Here is a 21015-nt window from a genome sequence, read left to right as displayed (position 1 = left end):
TGACATTAGCTCTTACATGTTTTTACTATCAACATATATTTTCTTAATATTTAAGCCTAGGAGTCATATTAAGTTAATGGAATTTCAAAATTAATATTATGGATAAATAGCAGTATAGCTAAAGTCAAATTTGTTTATATAACAAGTTTGGCTTTATAATCAGTTTTGCTTCTGGTATGAGATTTAGAATAGAATTTAACAATGGAGAATAAAATAAGTACATTGATTATAAGAGAGCATTGACTCCATTTTTTTTCCCCAGAAAATGGATAGATGTCTAGAAGGTCTGATAAAGGATAAATAACTATTAAACAGTCATTAAAGAGACATCTCTGAGGTAACAAAGCCCAAAACATAATTACTTTAGCTCCTGGTCATAAGGAAAAAATAGTGGAACTGCCTAGGCTGATGAATGTTATCTGAGAATGAATGATGGATGCATATCTGAGAAACAAAAAAATAGGTAACATAAAATTGTTGGTCAGATTGTCAGGCAGTGTTATCTTGCCTTAGTAGAACTTTTTCATCGTCCCAAACAGAAACTCTAAATCCCCATTCCCGCATCCTTCCAACCCCTAGTAACCTTTATTCTGCTTTCTGTCTATGTTGAGTGCTTATTCTAGTTAGCTCATATCAGTGAAATCATAAAATATTTGTCCTTTGTGTCTGGTTTATTTCAGTTATTATAGTCTCAAAATTCAATCATTTTGTAGCATGGATCAGAATTTCTTTCATTTTTAACACTGAATAATATTCCATTGCATGTATACACCACACTTTGTTTATTCATTCATTTATTGATGGATACTGGGGTTGCTTCCACCTTTGGCTATTATGAATAATGCTGTTATGAAATTCTTTTGGATATATTCCCAGAAGTGGAATTACTGGATCATATGGTAATTCTATGTTTAGCTTTTATAGGATCCTCTGTTTTCCACAGTAGCACCAACATTCTCACCAACAGTGCACAAAGGTGCTAACTTCTCACATCCTGGTAGACACTTGTTATTTTCCACTTTTTAAAATTAATAACACCTAATAGTTAGAGGTTACACATGATTTCAAAAGTACCCCAGTGATGCTGGTGCACCTGTCTACACGAGAGTAGTCACCACTATAGCCATACTTAAGGAATCACCATTTCCCATAATAAATTAAGTGATTAATTAATTTCCTTGTTATTTATCAATAAATGCCTACCATGTATCTCTCTTTTTTTTTGGAGGTAATTCAAAAGAAGTATGTTATTTGTGCATTGGTAGAACTCATAGTCCCTGAAATCAAAGTTGAACAGCATAATATGACAACGTATAATTAGGTGTTGGAATCATATGGTACTAACTATAAGTGCTTTAGGAAGTATGATGAAGGAAGACAAATAAAGATGTGAGGAATGCTTCAAAACAGAGGTAAGATTTGAATAGGACTTTGAAAAATGGGAGGAATTTATTTAAGTGAAGGAGGAAAAGGTGAGCATTCTAGTAGTGATGAAAACTATGAACAAAGACGTAGAAATGGTGATATGTGAAGGGGGTGCTTGCAGAACGTAGACAGTAAACTTAACAGAACTGAAATAGATATACTAGGACACTGTGTGAAATACATAACAGGGAGTCAGTTTATGAAGGTTTTTGTTTATTTAAAATGATATACAAAAAAAATAGGACATTTTGGCTGGTGGGGCTTTGGGACAAGACACATTTCCAGTTTGCGTAGAGTAATGCTGTTCAGAAGAGCAGACACTTGTCTACTTTATTCCTTGTAGGTTGGGTCAATAAAACCAATTGCCATTTACCTGGAAGTGAGGATTATCTGATGAGAATAATAGATGTGATATTTATAACACTATGCTATTTTTTTTTAATAGAGAGAACTGGCCTAAGAGTAAAAGTGGGAGCTCTTCATTCCAAGAAGCTGATAGTCCAAGTTATGAACATAAAACTCTGTTTCTTTCTCATCCATTCACTTAAGAATGAACACTGCCGCTAAGCAGTAAATGAAATCTTATTACAAGATCCAGAAGCAAATGAAAATGTATCTAATAATGCTCTGCTTTTACTCTTCATGAAAGAACAATTACTTTAGACAGAGATTTAGAGAAAAATCACTTTTCTAAAATTTCAGAAATGTATTTTATTCACTAAAGAAGGAAATGGAGAAATCTGGTATTGGGGTTGGGGGGAAAGTGCTAATCATCATGTAACTCTAAGATATGGGCTGCTTTGCTTTCTCCCTAAAGTCCTTTTTTTTTTTTTTTGGACAAAATAATGCAATCTGAAAACTGCTGGAATAAAACCCAGTTAGAGAAAAACTGGTTCCTGGGAGAAGAAGGAGCACTATGAAGACTTTCCTACCCATGGCTGTGCCCTCCTTCTCTCATACCTTACATTGGTGGAAGATAAACTGACAATGAGACCACACATCCATCAACCTTTCACCTTGAACCTGAGAGATGTATTCTGATAGTAGTGAGTACCCAGACATAGAAATAAGAAACCCCTGCTCTTTCCAAACACCAGGCCTCATTTAAGGACTCTTAGAAGTAACACTTGAGATACAGAAGAGAAAACTTAAAAGTATATGTATTGTAGCACACGTTGATATTCGAATCCCAAGCTCGACTGCCCTCAATTTCATGTCTAAATACACAGCATTGTATATATATTTATGTATAACATGAAAATAAATTATCTTTTAATTAAAAATTGATTATATTATGTTGTTATTGTAATTTTTCCCACTTAAAATACATTGTGAAAAACAAATTTAAATAAAGCAAAACAACAACAACAATAACACATGTATTATGGGAAGATTTTCAGTCAGAAATTTGTAGATCTCTCTGATTATTTTAACAACTACCTTATTTTTGTTGTGTGGTTTATACCATGACATATCTGTCTCTCTTTTATGCTTTGAAAATCACTGCAACTGATATTCTTTTGCTTAATTGTGTGAATTTTTCTATCAGATAAATATTAGAAAGTACTACTGGGTAAAAAGATACATTTTCATATTTTGATGGACACCATTGCTCTCCAGATAGATTTTATCCATCTACCCTCTAGGTAAGAATGTATAACAGAGATTATTTTCCCACACGTTCACCAAACTAGGTAGCTATTAAATAAAAATTGCCAATCTGGCTTTAAAAGGATTCCTCTTGTTTTACTTTTATTTTAACTATCCTTCTCTTTACTTTTCCCTAAGTGGCAGTGATACTGACCTTCACACAGTAGTCAAGCCTGCTGTGCCCATTTCTACCCCAGGGCCTTTACATTTGCTAAGCCCTTGGCCTTAAATGAGCTTCCCGAAATTTTACATGACTGATTCCTACATATTTCTCTTTAAAAAGTATTTGGCATCACCTTATTGAAATTCTCCACCATTCCTACCCTGAGAAACACTCTCCACCCTTTTAGTTTTTCTTTATTTTCTTAGAAATCCTTGAAATTATATTATTTGTCAGTTTGTCTTTTCCCATTAGAATATGTACTCCTGGAACAGGTCCTAGACTTAACTTTATATTTTCCAAATATATAATTATCTTCCTCAATATCATTTATTGAATAATCCATCATTTCTTCTCTTATTTGAAATGCTAACTTTTTCATCTACTGAATTTTCTGGAATTCCTGAGGCTGTTTCTTAATTTACTCCTCTTTCCCACTCTTCAGATACGTATTCTGCAACAGAACCACATTTTTCAAGTTGTTGCACTTTTTAATATCTTTTGATATCTAATGGGGAAAGTCTTCCTTAATAATTTTTCTTTAACAAAATATTTCTGGCAAATCTCATGCATCTGTATTTTTAAATAAATTTTAATAATCATTATCAATAAGACATTGATAATAGAGAAAAATACAGGTTAAAGTATATATTTATTTTTCAAAATGTAAAAATACTACAAGTAGAATTTTAAATTAAATTCTTACTTGCCAAGTTATGGCAGGGAGTCAGGAATAGTAAGTAAAATATATCTCAATAGCAAAAGATAGAAAATCAAGAACATCTCAAGGAGGTATAATAAGCAAAAAGCATAACAGTAAAAGAATGATGTAAACTAAACATAATCATTTAGCTAATATTAAGAAATTTATCTGATTTATTAGATTATTATGTTTAAATTAAATAAATCTTAGAGAATCATCCTGTGTGGCAAAGAAGATTATCCTTATAAAATAAAGGGTATTTTTTTTTTTAAAGGGAACGCTCTTCATTTATTTAGGCTGTGTTAGGTCTTTGTTTCTGTTGAGGGCTTTCTCTAGTTGCAGCGAGCATGGGCCACTCTTCTTCGTGGTACACGGGCCTCTCACTGACATGGCCTCTCTTGTTGTGGAGCACAAGCTCCAGATGCTCAGGATCAGTAGTTGTGACTCACGGGCCTAGTTGCTCTGCAGAATTTGGGATCTTCCCAGACCAGGGTTTGAACCCATTTTCCCTGCATTGGCAGGCAGATTCTCAACCACTGCACCACCATGGAAGCCCCAAAGGGAAAGTGTATTTTTTTTTTTTAAAGGGAACGCTCTTCATTTATTTAGTCTGTGTTAGGTCTTTGTTTCTGTTGAGGGCTTTCTCTAGTTGCAGTGAGCATGGGCCACTCTTCTTCGTGGTACACGGGCCTCTCACTGACATGGCCTCTCTTGTTGTGGAGCACAAGCTCCAGATGCTCAGGCTCAGTAGTTGTGGCTCACGGGCCTAGTTGCTCTGCAGAATTTGGGATCTTCCCAGACCAGGGTTTGAACCCATGTTCCCTGCATTGGCAGGCAGATTCTCAACCACTGCACCACCATGGAAGCCCCAAAGGGTAAAATTTATCATGGGATTATCTTTCTACCATAAAATAAAGTAACTAAGGCAAAAGGTGGGAAACTTTATACAACTCTCTTGGTCTTTTACAGATTAAGGAGATACAATTATAAACTGATTAATAGGTATTTTTCAAACTATTTGTGGATAGCATATAAAAAGCAAGAATTGTCTGGATCTTATTCCGAGATCCCACCCAAAACACAATTCAAAATAATTAAAGTTCAAACAGAAAACATGAAAATTTAAAAAATATTTCTCTAAATAAACCTTCAATCAAACTATGGACTCAGGGTTGTGAGGAAAAAGAAAATAATGAGACCCAAAATAAAAAGATTAAAAACTAAGAAGACCAAAAAAGTGGAATTGATGTGTTAGTTTATCTTTGATAAACAAATAACTGAGAAGTAAAACACTAAAATAAGCAGTAAAAAAAATAATAACATAAATATTAAAATTAGTAAAAGAAATAAGAAATATGTGCACATAGGTGAGATGGAAATAATACTAAAATAAAATTACATACAATTATATTTGAATACTGTATATGGAGAAAATTACTAATTTTCAGAAAATATGATTGTAATAAGCTCAGGAAGAAATAGAAAATCTTATTGTCAAAATTTATTTTAAAACATTTTTAACAGTCAAATAATTATTTTTAAAATGCTACTTGACCTGTTTAAATGAATGAATTATTCTTTCACTGAAAAGATAACTTCCCTGTGATATTGGAAGATTAAAAAAATCCCTTAATTAATTTTAAGATGCTAATATTACACTGACCTTAAGACAGATAAATGAAAGTTAAAAAATGAAAATTATAAATAAAGTTCAGTTCTAAGTAGAGACACAAATTATAAATAACCTAATTTTAATATTAGGCAAAAATGCTTAGTGAAATGAAAATAAAATATTTCCTAAGTACAATGCAGAATATTCATTTCAAACTAAGGCCAAAATGTATATATTGGTGGCTGCTCTTACCACCATTTAAAAATATTCTTTAAAATAAGAGTACAGGGTTTCCCTGGTGGCACAGTGGTTGAGAGTCTGCCTCCCGATGCAGGGGACATGGGTTCGTGCCCTGGTCCGGGAAGATCCCACATGCCGCAGAGCGGCTGGGCCTGTGAGCCATGGCCGCTGAGCCTGTGTGTCCAGAGCCTGTGCTCCACAATGGGAGAGACCACAACAGTGAGAGGCCCACGTTCCACAAAAAAAAAAAAAAAAAAAGAGTACAGTAAAGGTGGAATGACAAAAAAATAGAATAAATAATGGAGAATTTGGAAGTTATCACTATTGGCAGGTGATATGATTGCCCATTTAGAACACCAACATGAAATCTATTAAAAATAACAGCATACAAAAATATGTAATACCACATTATATTATTAGAAAATATAATTTGTAAAAATTGTTTAAAATATAAAATACCTGGAAAGAAATGTGAATGAAGAATTTTTTTCTAGGTTCTACATGAATGTAATGTCCCAGACATTACTTAGGGACATGTTAAAAAATATGGTAAACTGAGACATCTATTCCTAGTGATTGAAAAGTATCAGCTTGATATTATTTATAAAGGGACCTTTCTACACATTAAGTTAAATACTGGGTTAGCCAAAAAGTTCGTTCAGTTTGAAGTAAAAATAAAAGACACATTTTTCATTTTCACCAATAATTTTATTGAACAATGTATTCACTAACCAAATGAACTTTTTCTCCAACCCAATATTTATTGTAATTCCATCCCAAATGTCAGTAAACATTGAGGAGTGTGAACTGTAACAAAATAATTATGTCTCAAAAAAATAAAACAGCTGACAATGCCCAGGATATTTTTGAGAAAGAATAACAAGAGACTTATCAGTCATAAAGTCATATAAAGGTAGAACAATTAAAATAACATGATGTAGATATGAGGATATAGTTGTTATCCAAGCTGTCATCATCTCTCTCCCAGAACACTCTGCTTTCAATCTCATCCTTCTACAGTCTGTCCCCACACACAGCAGCTGGAAGTTTTATTAGAAGGGGAATACAGATCATGCAGTCCTTTCATTTCAAGATATTTTATAACTTTTTTGTGCACTTAGATTGATCTAAACTCCTCTCCATGCCTCAAGGTCTTAGCCATCCTGCTTGCTCAGTGCCCTGTACTCATCTGCCCTTCTGTCAAATGTGGGGCTGCTCCCACCACCATCCTGGGATTCTCAGTGCCCTTCAGTTACCTGGAGTGTTATTCCCCACTCCAATCATTTCTGATCATTGCTAAAATTTCAGCCTGTATATCACCTCCTTGGAGTCTCTCCCTGTCTGTTCTACCTGAAGTAGATGTCCTTGCTATGTTTTTTCATACTGTCCTATATTTTTTAATTCTTATCACATTTTGTATTTCTTTTCTTTGTTTGCTTGTGTACTTGTATGTCTGTCTGTTTCACTAAGAGTTCAACTCCACGAGGTCTAGGTATTTAAAGGAACCAAAAAGGCAGGCTTTACTCTTGATTGTTTCAGGGGGAGAAGCTTCTGATGTGGATGAACATCCACAGGAGGAGCATGCCCACACCACCAGACAGTCTGCCAGAGATGACCCGGTATCCCCTTTGTTCCAGGAGGTCATCACTACAGATCCCGTGGACCTTCCTCATATCAGGGATGATGAGGGTCAGCATCCATTTTCTCTGGGAAACTTTTCTCCAACTTCCTTCTTCCACCATTCTCTGACCATTTTGATTTAAGAAAATCATTTCTTCTGACAGTGTTGAATTTTGCTTGAACCCTGTGCTCCTGGAAAACAGTGAAGGTTAATAAATCCCCCATTCTTTTGTATTCTGGAGATAGTTTACTACAAAGAACCACTCTTCCACATATGACACAGATAGTATTACTCCCTGATCCCCCACCCCATCCCCTGTTCACCTCTGACAAAGGACACAGACCCTCCAAATTCCCATTCTTTGCTTCATAAATAATTAGCTGAACTATTTTGTCCACAGTGATCAAAGGGAATAAAATGCTTGTTAACCAAACTTCTGTTAAGTTTCCCTTCCCCCCAGGCCCCTGAACTTTAGCCCACCCTCAGCCTGAGTCAGAATACAGCTCAGCCTTAACTACTCCTCCTGAGAACAGACTGGCCTCAGGGCAAAACAACCTCTCATCTTCTGTCTTATCACACCAAATCCATTATCCCACTTTCCCACACTGTTCTTTTTAGCTTTGTTTACTCTGATAAATGAAAAATTCTTTTGACCTAACCCTAGAGATGCTTGCAAATCTTAAGGTGAGAGGATTTTCCATATGTCAATGGTCCCACTCTTCTTATCGGGATAGTCTCTTTCCCTACCTTGTGATAACCCTTTCAAAGAAAGTCTCTCTACCAAGTCTGGATTAGATTATTGTTTGACAATTCCCTCTTCTCTCAAGGGCAGTTGCTTCCTTTGGCCTTCTCCTTAAAACCTTTTTCTTATTCTTTCACCATAGATTTCACTGTTCCTTAGAAACCAGATACCAAATCATTAGAAATTTATAGCAAAAGAAGGATGGCATCATCTTCTATCCCTGCAATGTGAAAGAGAAAGTGTGGAGTCAATCTTTCTGGAATAGCAAGAAAAAAGAAGAAAAAAAAGTAAGTTTTGTGTTTAACTAAAGTACAAATCTGTGTATTTACCCTAGTTTATGTGTATCAAAAGCTTTCAAAATATACATTCCCTTTAATCCAATGAATCTAGTTATGGAATTTTGTTCTAAGGAAATAATATGATATAAGCAAAATTTGTTTAAAATATGGATATTCTTGTAATGTTACTTACAACAAGAGCAACACTGAGGAAAAGAAACAAAACTAAAATCCAACAACAAAAAATTGGTCCATTCTTTAATAATTTATTTGCAAAGAGTATTTTATGATATGACAAATGTCTGTGATAAACTAATAATATACAAATATATTAGAATTATAAACAATAAAATCTTACTTTAAAAACTCATTACATATGTGTATTTTATATTTAGTATTTATCCATATTTTTCATATTTAAAATAATGAACATGCATTTTTCTACATTTAAAAACTTTTCATTTGTTTGTTTTGCTAAACTTCTGGTAAACATGCAAGTGTTTAGCTATCTGTCCCTGTATCATTCCCCCACAAAGCATATCCATTTATTACCACAGACAGACTTTTGCCTTGTCTCACATATAGGAAAGGTCATTTTCTCCCTCCTTGCCTCCACTCTATTATCTTCAAGAAGCTCCTAGTATCTGTGAAAGCCCAGTTGAGAAACAACGGTAATGGGCAATAAGGAGCCATTTCAGATTCTTGAAATTATGTGAGCAAGGTTTTAGGTTGCTTAACACAAGGATGGAAGAGGTAGAGGCACAAAGGGCCTTACTGGTCACATTTGGCTCTGTACAAATTTAAATTCATTTGGTTGATCGTAGAGTTGTTAAATCCCCTTTTCTAAAGTACAGAAGGTGAACCATGATACCTCCATTTTTCAGAAAGAGCTACTTAAACAGCTTTACCTTGTTTTCATAGTAGTTCCTGAGTAGGTAAAATCTGTTTTTATCTACCAGAAATATAGCACTAAATTTGATATATTATAATAATGGTATTGTAGTACTAAATAAAAAAATAATAATAAAACAAGAACCAAAGAAGACTTGCATCCTTCCCTACTGAGGTTTGCAACCTACTGGGGAGGCTGACACATTAATTGAAAGATAATAGTAAGATCATACAATATGAAATGTCAGATACTCTATAGCAGTGCTGTCCAATAGAAGTGTAAGATAAGTCACATGTATAATTTTCTGGCAGTCACATTAAAAAGGTAAAAAGAAACAAGTGAAATTAATTCTAATAATATATTTTATTTAAGCCGATATTTTCAAAGCACTATCCAAAATATTATCATTTTGTTATGTAATATGTATAAATGATTAATGAGATATTTTGCAATTTTAATATTAAGTCTTAAGTGTGCATTCTACACTTGTGGTACATCTTGATTTGGACTAGCCATAATACAAGTGCTCAATAGCCACATGTGACTAGTGACTCCTGTTCTAGACCGAACAGGTCTATAGGAGGGTTACAACTAAAACATAATAAAATAAAAGAGGTGGGAGGAGTTATTTCGTAGTTGGGGGTCCAAAAACTTCTCTTGGAGGACATGCCAGTTCAGCCCTGCTTGCAAGGATGAGATCAAATATTAGGAAAGGCATTGGAGGGAGGAGGCAGAGCAGCAAAGAGACAGAAAAGAGAAATGCAGTCTGTCCACTGTGGTTGAAGTAGGCCGTTCATGGGGTCAAGAGAGAAAAGTAGACAAGGAGGAAAAACTGGACTAGATTGTAAAACTTTCTAGCTTCTTCCAACCCTTTTTCCTTGTTTAAAGAACAAATTTTTTCTCCAAAGCAAGCCAGTCCCTAGCAGACTTACTCCCTTTAGAGTTTTCATCAGCTTCCCCTGACCTACTTAACCACTGATTTCCAAATTGAGGAAAGTTTAGCACAAGGCCCACAGGCCCTTAGAGGGAAGCTCGTGGGGGTTTTGTGGTGTCTGAAGAGGTGCGAGCAGGTGCCGGGGTCTGGCTTCTGCCTCAGCATGGCTAATTCGTGAGTCCCCGGCAAGGTAGCTAGAGGAGGAGATAGCTGTGTAGGGGGACCCTGCTAATTGGCCCTTTCAGTTCCTGGCAGGCACTACTGGTGAGAAGCTCCCTGGGCTCAGACTTCTTATGTCCTTTTCAAAAGGCAGAGAGACAGCTTAGGCTTGATAAATTAAAAAAGCAAACAAATGAGAAAAGCCCCCAGCTCAGGGGAGGTGTTGTCACTGGCTTCATCCATCTGTGTGGCCATCTCATGACTTGGAGAAGCCTTGTCCCTTGATAGAGGCTTTTGTTCCCTGTAAGCAGAAAGGGAGCATATTTCTTGCTGTAGGTAGAGGAGTAATCAGGCCAATTAATTTAGACCCACGTGTATCTGATTCATGACTTCAGCAGCTATTTGAAGCTCAAGTACAGCCTGGAGCAGTCCAGAGATGGTGGTTGCCAGGCCACAACTCAACTCTGGTCTACAGTTGATGGCTCAATGAGGAGCTAGATCCGAGGATGTTCAGGTCACCACAGGGAACTTCACAAGGAGGTAGCAAGAACTGAAAGAGGACTAATAACACATTGTCATTCTACCCCCTGCCCACACCAGCATCTTGGAGTAGAGTAATGAGAACAGCCTTTACCCTAATTGCACTGTTAATTACTTCTTTCTTCCTATCTTCTACAATACCCCAGTATCTACTTTTGTTGTTTTTTTGACCTACTTTCACCAGTACAAAAATGATGCCAACTGAGTCTGCTGGAGTGTGAGTGAACATGCTATGGAATGATCCATACTGTTTGCTCCTGGAAAAGACCTCTGGCTCAAGGAACCATTGAAGTAGTGGTTAGTTTTGGTGGAAATCAAAGACTTACTAGACTAATATTCTCTTCCAACATTTGAAATAGTTTAAAGGGAGACACAATCATAGTAATGACAACAGGTGAAAATACTTGAATTTCCTTTAAAGAGTTCTGAACTTACATTGACTGGTGAGGATAAGGAAAGGTAGTGGGTATTTGTATTACCAATAGACTGGGGTTATGAGACATACACAGATTAAACATTGCATTGCTCCAGAAAGTAAGTCCCTTTACAGAAAAGGTTAGTTTTTCCTTTCTAATAACATTATGGTCAAACAAGGCCAGATGCAGTGTTGGTGATGAGAGCTATTACATCTGAATATAATACTGAGTATAAAGTCTTACCTTTGCCTGAAATTATTACTATTGTGTATTAGTTTTAAAAATTCTTTTCATATTTCTCATCTAATGTCTTCTCCACACCGAAGCTGAGAGGTTATTAGGTAACCACAGTGTGCCAAGCACAGTGCAAACAAATTACCTGTAAAAGCCTGAAGACTAATAGATATTAATTCAATTTAATTTTGACAAGCCTTTTGAAGGAAAGTTTACAAATATGTGTGAAGAGACTTGTATTATCTGTTCAAGCCTTCACCAACTTAACCAGCTGTGTGATTCTGGGCTAACCACTTAATATTTCCCAGCCTCAGTTTCCTCCTCATAGACAACAACTCATATTCCCATGACCCATCAGAGTGTATGATAAACTTTCACATAGTCTATTCCACTTTCTCACCCCAACTGTGTGAGGAAAACAAGGCCCAGAGAGGGTAAAAAAAACTTGTTTAAGATCACAGTAAATCTGTATGCCTGGACTTGAGCTCCAGGTTTCTGTTGCCAGTTGCTGTGCAATTTCCCCTTCATTATCATCTCAAAGGCTAATGTGTTAGAATTTCACCTATATAGTATTTGGTGAACTGAGGAATAATTTACAGTTTTGGCAGGACCACAAATAGTGTGGCGGTTTTCTTTTGAGAGCACAGGCTTTGGAGCGCTCCACTTGGTGGAAAATTCCAGCTCCTGTGTTGGCTGTGTCCACTCTCCTGGACCTTCTAAGCTTATGTGTCTTCATTTACATGTGATAATTGTAGCAGGGTTTCCTGCATAGGACTGTGGGGAGGATTCAATCTGAGGCCTTAGCTCAGTGTCTAGCATTATTAGAGCAGTTGGTCAATATTAGTTATTACTTTTATGACACAGAGAAGGATCCTAGCTTCTTAGCCATGTATAATCTGCGTGTTTTGGAGATGTGACATAACACTCGCTTCTGGTCAGGGAAAAGAGCTAAAGGAGCTACAAGGACCCCAAGCCCACTGGTAGAAAAGTGCATCCTTTTCCTCTGGATTCTATTTGGTTTGTTCCCTTAACTGAATACCCTTGCTTTAGAACACATACTCCATGAACCAGTTGATGGGCTACCAGCAGAAGATTGAAATCTTGGGCATGTTAAATTAAATTATGCCATTGTAGTATCAAAAAGAAGCAAAAAAAAAATCCCTCCAATCACATCAGTTTCACAAGGCACTCTGGCTATGGGCTTATTTAGTTTCCACATATTGATAGTTTTCTCCTAAATTATTGACTGGGTGTCTCCAGCACATTGTAAAATGTCTACTCTGACCCTGTAGGGGTCATTCTTTAAATCTTCTTAAGCACTAAGCACATTTATGTCTTTATGTATCCAGAGCTGTAATTTTAATAACAGTAAGAAGGGAGGAAAAAAAACAAAACAAAACAAAAAAAACAGAGTCCAAGATAAAGATTCTCTTCTCTTGCAATCTCCTTTGGAATTTCTCAAAGTCCAAAATGCAATTAATCACTCCTGTAAGGAAATTTGGAATGGATCAACACATTTCAACATTGCTTTAATTATTCTTGACACTGTTTGAGGATCAAAGTTTCCAGCTTTTGAAAAATAAATGAATAAACAAATTTCTCATTAAGACTCTACTCCCGGGCTTCCCTGGTGGCGCAGCGGTTGCGCGTCCGCCTGCCGATGCAGGGGAACCGGGTTCGCGTCCCGGTCTGGGAGGATCCCACATGCCGCGGAGCGGCTGGGTCCGTGAGCCATGGCCGCTGAACCTGCGCGTCCGGAGCCTGTCCTCCGCAACGGGAGAGGCCACAGCAGAGGGAGGCCAGGCCCGCATACCACAAAAAAAAAAAAAAAAAAAAAAAGACTCTACTCCCTCTCTCTTTCACCCAAGATAGGGCTATGGACAAAGACACAATATAGATAGGAAATTATTTTTCCTCTTTTTCCATCTCTCCCCCACCCTCTTTTCTTCTTTTTCTCTCCTTTCCTTCTTTCCTCTTTTCTTCTTTCCATTCCACCCTTCTTTCTTTCCTTCAACTCATACTCTCTCTCTCTCTCTCTCTCTTTCTCTCTCTCTCTCATTCTTTTCCTAATGAGGAAATTGGAAGGTGATTTTCTTAAGGCACCCTAACTAACAAGTGAAGCAAGTGACAGGGCACTGAGTTGCAGGCTAATTCTTGATTTCAATGGTTCAATGGATGAGTACAAAGTGAAGGAGAGAGGAAGATAGTGGTGGTGATGAAGCATTTGGATTAAGTCTCAAAATTCACCAAATTTATCATTCAGTACATTCATGGGGGAGTTTCAAGACAAAGGCACGAGGCAGACCACACTGAACAGATGACACAGTAGTGTGCATTGAAATTTTAAAGTGTAGACCAAGCCTTTTGTTTCCTGGTTTTACTGTAAAATAAAACAGATTCAGCAACCCACATACAAACAAAATACATGACTTTTACTTACTTACTATAACTCAATATTCCTGACCCACCAATGGGACAAGAAATTTAACTTTGCCATTTAGCATAGAAGCTCCTCTATGGGCTGAGTCCCAATTCAGCCCCTCCCCACCTCCTTCCAAAAGTGACAGATTTCATGACTTTCTTAGTAATTACTCCTATGCATTGCTTTATGGCTTTATTACCTAAATGTGCATCTCCAGATTAGTTTAGTTTAGTTAGTCTTGCTTGTCTTTTTAAATTTTTTTAAACAATATATCTCTTTTGTTCTACAAATTCTCCCTTCATTTCTTGTCTTTATAATTTATCTATTGAAAATCTGGCTCATTTGACCTATAGAGTTTCCCACAGGTTTCATGCTGCTGAGTGCATACTCACGGGGCAGTTCAACATGTTCTTCTGTCCTTAGAATTCCCTACAAACTGGTAGCTGGATTCATGAATGGATCGAACTTGTATTTGAGCCCTTTGAGCCAAGCCCCTTTATCTGCATGTACTAACAATTGAGGTAAACACATCTAAACTGCATGACTCTGCTTTACAGTTTTTATTTAAAGTTACCTTGATTTAGAGATAGTGACTTTTTCCATGTTCTCCTCAATTCATGTCCCACTAAAAACAATAAAAAATTAACAACTAAATAACTCACTAACTCAACAGATATTTATTCAGCTCCTATTAGATGTTGTTCATATCCCCCAAAGTAACACAAACTCCATGTTCTCATGGGTTTTATTTTCAGTTGGGAGAAACAGACCACAAAGAAATAAATGAATGAATAAAATGTCAGATGATGATAAATTGATTAAAAAAGAAATAAAACATGGTCAGGGAGATTCTTGAAGGTTTGAGGAAAAACACAGGGGGCCATGGCAACTAGAAATGAATATGGGAGTGACTAGAAAGAGATGAGGTCAGAAAGCTAGTAAATGGACAGATCATGGAATATGTGTCATCTGTTTATCTAACAAAACTTCGTTTAGAGTGTCTGTGTCTGGAGCCTAATTCCATGCACAATTAAAGAGAGAGTTGGAGTGAAAAAAATGTGATTTGGGCTAAGAAGAACATGTTCAGCAATCAAGGAGGTTTGGAGATAGACACTATTGCATATTCCTAACTTACATGCAAGTAACCACAATTCAAGGCAGCCTGCAATCAATGTCACATCATTAAATGTCCTTTAGAATTCACCAGAAAGTATTTTTCTGATTGTGACAATAAAAAATGCTTCCAGAAGGAGATAGCAGTTCAGTGAGACACTGAGAAGAAGTCGGATTTTGAAGATGAGAGGACTTAAGTAGAGGAAATGCCATGAGCAAAGATTCAAAAGCAGGAACACAGAGAATATTTTGAGAATGGCCAGTGGATCCATTTGACGGGACATGTCAAAGGAGTTGTGTCTTAAAAGGCATGTAGAGTTTAGACTGCAGATGGGCTTGAATGCTATGATAAATAGGTTTATGCTTTAGAAAGGGGAAACTTAAGGAAAACATTTGAGCTAGCAAATGGCTTGATTGAAATGGAGTAGGAGGGATCAGAGAAAAAAGAGGCAGTGTTTGAAAGAGGAAATCATCAAACAATATACAATCTAATGGATCAATCCAGAGCTGAGGGACTAAGGACCTCACTTACTGAGGGTAGGGGAATTTAAAGAACAGACAGAAGAGATTAAGTTTCAACTGGGACTTCAGTTAATGAAGAATAAGAGTGGTGAACATGTGCTACAACCTCAGTTCTAAGAGTTAAACCACTGCACATGGGAGCATAAATCGTAATGTAGACTATATATGCATATATATAATGAAGTATATTAGTTACATACGCAATATACAGTTGGCCCTCCATATCTGCAGATTCTGCATCGGTGGATTCAACCAACCATGAACTGAAAATACTTAAAATAATTCTAGAAATTTCCAAAAAGTGAAACTTGAGTTTGCCATGAACCAGCAACTATTTAAATAGCATTTACATTGTATTTAAATAGCATTTATATTGTATTAAATATTATAAGCAATCTAGAGATGATTATTAAAGTGTACAGGAGGATGTGTAGGTTATATGCATATACTATGCCATTTTATATACGGAACTTGAGCATCCTTGGATTTTGGTATCTGTAGGGGTTCCTGGAACAAATCCCCTGTGGATACTGTGGGACAAATGTTCCTATATATATGTGTGTATATATTTGCCAACTTCTTGCTTTTTCTTTTACTTTTCTTGCTTTCTTTCCCTTCTGAATTCCAGTGCCTTCTATTTATCCCAAGTCTCCTGAAGCTTCTTACCAGTATAATTTCATCTTAATCTGGACTTCCAGATAAGTCCTTATAGGGTCTGGATTTTTCTAGCTGTACTACCAAACACATTTCAAAACTTACCTGTCCTGAGTGTGTTTCCTTTAGAGTTCTGCATTTCAAAGTGACAATTATTTGTAATAAACTATGTAGTGGTAATGAGATTAAATAGTACTTTTCTTACGTAACACATTTGCAATTTATATATGCAAAGTGTCCATGGTACATTAATTTTGCAGGCAACAAAAGGGATTAGTGGTTAAGAAAGCAGCCCCTGGAACCCTACTGCTCAGACTGCAATTCTACTTCTGTCCTTACTAACTGTGATATTGGACACATATCCTGAATCTCAGTTTTCTCTTTCTGTAAAATGGAAACATTATGTTAATTTTATCATTTTTTGTATAAAAGATCACATAAGGTTAATATTTAAAAACACTTACAAGTGAGACTGGCAGAGCAAGGATTCCATAAACATTAGCGGTTTTTGTTTTACAAGTAATCCTTTTATGAAGTCTCACCTATCATCAGAAACTAGCATGTTTCATACCCATAGCACACCAGGATGGCTGTGAATAGCAACTTCTAAGTATGGTCCTCAGTGTCCTGAAACCCATAATTCACTATAGTAAATGTACAAAATTAACTTCAATAGTGATCTTTGATTAAACTACCAATCTACTCCAGCCACTGGAAACCCATCAGTGTTTCATCTAAGGGCTGTTATGGGAGAAGGATCAATGGATTGCTGCCAAGCTCTGGTTCTGCCATCAACAAACAGTGCAATTGTGGACCAGACATTTCACCCCCTGGTCTTCTGGCTTCTAGTCAGTAAAATGAGAAAGCTGGATGGGAGATTCTCTGGGATTCCTTTCAGATCAGCCTCCCTATGTTTTTATTGTCTTTGTGTTTAGACTAAGTTTAGGGAATAAAGGAAAAAATTCTAGCAAAATGAGTTGCTTGTCAAATGCCTTCCTTCAATGAAAGTATACACACACACACACATACACATGTGCGCGCACACACACACACACCATGGACTGTGTTCTCTTTGTTTATCACATTTCTTGTTGCAGGAAGTTGAAGTTGTTTCTTGTTCTTTCTGTTGTCAGTGTCAGGTGGCACTGATTATACAAATTTTGGTACATAAGCTTTATGATCTCTTTGGCTTTTCACTTTAAATAAATGCAGGTTGACATGAGAGCAGATTACATTTGTCATATTTCTTCTTGTATGTATTCCTGGTCTGGAGGCAAAACTGTAGGGCAAGAAAAAGCCAGAATATATTTCTATCCCTCAGAAACAATGTTAAGAGAGCCATGATCTAGGACATATACACTATTTTATAAATAGTATAAGCATACATGAAACCTAAACCAATACTAGATACAAGCAAACTGAGAATATATCCCAGATATCATCTAAATAACAAATGCCACCTCCTTTGCCTCTGATATCACAGAGACATATGTGCTTCAGGGAATTGAGTCCTCCTAGCATTTATTTCCACATTCAACATTCATTCAGACCTAGAGTTTGGCAAATGTCATCTTTACCTAACAGTAGGATGAGTTACATCAGTGTAAGTCCTCTTCCTTTGGAGTTATGTCTTTAAGAATCTTGACATTAAACTGAAACTATAGAAGAGTCATTGACTTTCAGATAAAGAGGGAGTGATTGCCCCAGGTAACTTTATGAACCACTCCAGCCCTTACATGTGACTGTACTATGTCCTTCCTGGTCTTTCAAACTTTACTTCTGACTCCCAGTATCCTAGAGCATCTCAATCTGCATAACCCAGAGCTACTCTTTAGAGGGTTCTTCTTCATCCTTGGCTGAACTGTATCACCACGTCACTTTCATGGATCATAATTTCACATACCAGAGCTCCAAAGAACAAGTCAAATTTCTCTCCCATATGATAAGATCTCATATATTTGACATGAACTGACTTGGGGTTCTTGACTTTTCTTGACTTTAACTTTGAGGAGGCCCAGCAGGCAGGGTTAAAGAGAGACTCTGCCAGATGGAGGTATGCTAGGAGTTAGAGAGGGGACTGACCCCAAAGTGAGAGGACACAAAGGTGAATGAACCAGATCTTGTAAAGGAGCAACTTAATTCATGAAAATATCTTTCTCTATTTGCTCTTTGTTATTGTAGATCCTTGGTACCTGTTACATAGTTTAGCTTTGTCTCAGTTTTGGTACAGAATACTAAAGGAAGGTGATGTGTGATTTTGGGGGACAGAGCATTACAGAGAGAGGAACAAACACCTGGAAGACAACATTGATTTTGCCATACTTCACTGGTGCCCCTAGAGAAAAGGGAATATCACTGGCAGATTGCAGGAGGCACAGACAATGCCTCTTGCCACTACAAGGCATTTATTCTTGTGCCAGCATCTTAGATAACTTTTTCTCTATACACTTTGACAGTATTGTTTTCAAAAGGTAGTCTGGTGGAGGATTGCAAACTTTACAGCTAAAATCTCCATATGCCCAATGAATTAGCCAATTTTAACTCAGGGATGAAATTAATGAACAGAAGAAATACTTTACTGAAGAGATTGAAAATCTATAAAAGAGCCCAACAAGGATCTGGATCTGAAAAACTCAGTAAGCAAGATGAAGAGTGCATTGGAAAGGACTAGAAATAGAGCAGACCATATGGAAGAGAGAATTAGCAAGTTCAAAGATAGAAATCTAGAAATGATACAGTTAGAAGAGGAGAGAGAATTAAGATCAAAAAAAAAAAAAAGAGAGAGAGAGAGAAAATTCTATGAGAACTATCAAATTCTTTTAGTAAGGGCCACATTAGGATAACTTGTGTCCCAGAAGCAGGAGAGAGATAGAGAGATTCAACACTCATTTATAAAAACTCTCAATAAATAGTATAGAAGGAATGTATCTCAACATAATAAAGGCCATATATGACAAGCCCACAGCTATCCCTATAGGATCAGGAATAAGACAAGGATTCTTACTCTTGTCACTCTTTTTTTTCTGCCCCTTCTTTTCCCTTCCTCTCTCTGGTCCACCAGGCTCCACTCACTCTCCACTCTTATTCAACATAGTATTGGAAGTCTTAGCCAAAGCAATTAGGCAAGAAAAAGAAATAAAAGGCATCCATATTGGAAAATAAAACTTTCATTATTTGTGAACGACATGATTTTATGTATAGAAAACCCTAAAGATGCCACCAAAAAAACTATTAGAAATAATAAATGAATACAGGAAAGTTGCATAGCACAAAATCAACATGCAAAAATCTGTTGTGTTTCTATATGCTAACAATGAGTTAGCAGAAAGAAAATTAAGAAAACAATCCCATTTACAGCTGCAACAAAAACAAAAATACCCAGGAATAAATTTAACAACAACAACAAAACCTTCCTGGAGCTCACTATGGCAAGATTATCAAGCAGGGATGTTCAAAATGTACCTACACACACACACACACAAACACACACACACACCACACAAATACATACATGCACAGAATGGAGAAATGCGAGAATTTTTTACATCATTTAAGGTCCAACCAACAATTAGAACATTAAATTCACATACATTTTCTTTCTCCTTTAAGTGAAACTCTCCCTTATGTTTTCTTGCCTAGTATTATGCAATAATCAGGGATAGCCCAAGAAGCTTGAACAGATAATTTTGATGGAGTTTGACAAGATGAATGCTGAATCATATTTATACTTATTGCCTTTGGAAAGGTCAAGAGTCAGTCCTGTGTATTACAAAGAAATTTCCTCCTATGCTTTGTATTAACAAATCTGTCCCCATTTTTCTCTCTCACTGTATTATATTCTTCACTTCCCAATTAAAGATTGATTCACAAGAATAAGGTCATATTTGCAAAAATATGTAACTCTGGGAAATGTAAATTGGTATAAATTGTTTATTTTTCTTCTAGCATCTCATTGAAAGAGTAAGAATAGATAGAAAAAGAGAAAATGGGAGGTTTCCTGAAAGAAACTCTACAGTGCCACAGTGAGGGTGTCAGGGTGGCTGATGGCAGGTCCTAAGAATGTGGGCAAAGGACATCTCATGTGTGCTCAGGGGAAGGTGCATGCTCTGTCCCACACAGAGCAGCACAGAGTCAAAGGAAAGTGACAGAATGAGATCCCTGCCATATTTCCCTGTGCACTGCTTCTGCCAGCCAGAGAGCACAAAGGATCCAGGATTCCTGTAGGTGATTGAAAATAAGAGCTAATTTTTAGCATTTTACTTTAAAACATACATTTCTCTCTGTTTAAATCTGCATATATCTTACCCCTGATGTGGCAGCTTAAATGCTTTATTTACTTTTTAAAGCTCTACAGTTAGCTTTTAAGTTGTGGTTACAGCTCCTGTCCTTTTCCAGATGTGATCTAATTGTACACAAACACGTAAACAATGAAAATGGCAAGATGAGGTGGGGAAAGGGGCAATAAAAATGGTCAGAGGGGCTTCCCTGGTGGCGCAGTGGTTGAGAGTCTGCTGGCCAATGCAGGGGACACGGGTTCATATCCCGGTCTGGGAAGATCCCACATGCCATGGAGAGGCTGGGCCCATGACCCATGGCTGCTGAGCCTGTGCTCCGCAACGGGAGAGACCACAACAGTGAGAGGCCCACGTACCGCAAAAAAAAAAAAAAAAAAAAAAAAAAAAAAAAAAAAAAAAGTCA

Source organism: Physeter macrocephalus, chromosome 19 (assembly GCF_002837175.3).
Source record: "Physeter macrocephalus isolate SW-GA chromosome 19, ASM283717v5, whole genome shotgun sequence".
NCBI classification, from domain to species: Eukaryota; Metazoa; Chordata; class Mammalia; order Artiodactyla; family Physeteridae; genus Physeter; species Physeter macrocephalus.
This window is presented reverse-complemented; position numbering follows the sequence as displayed.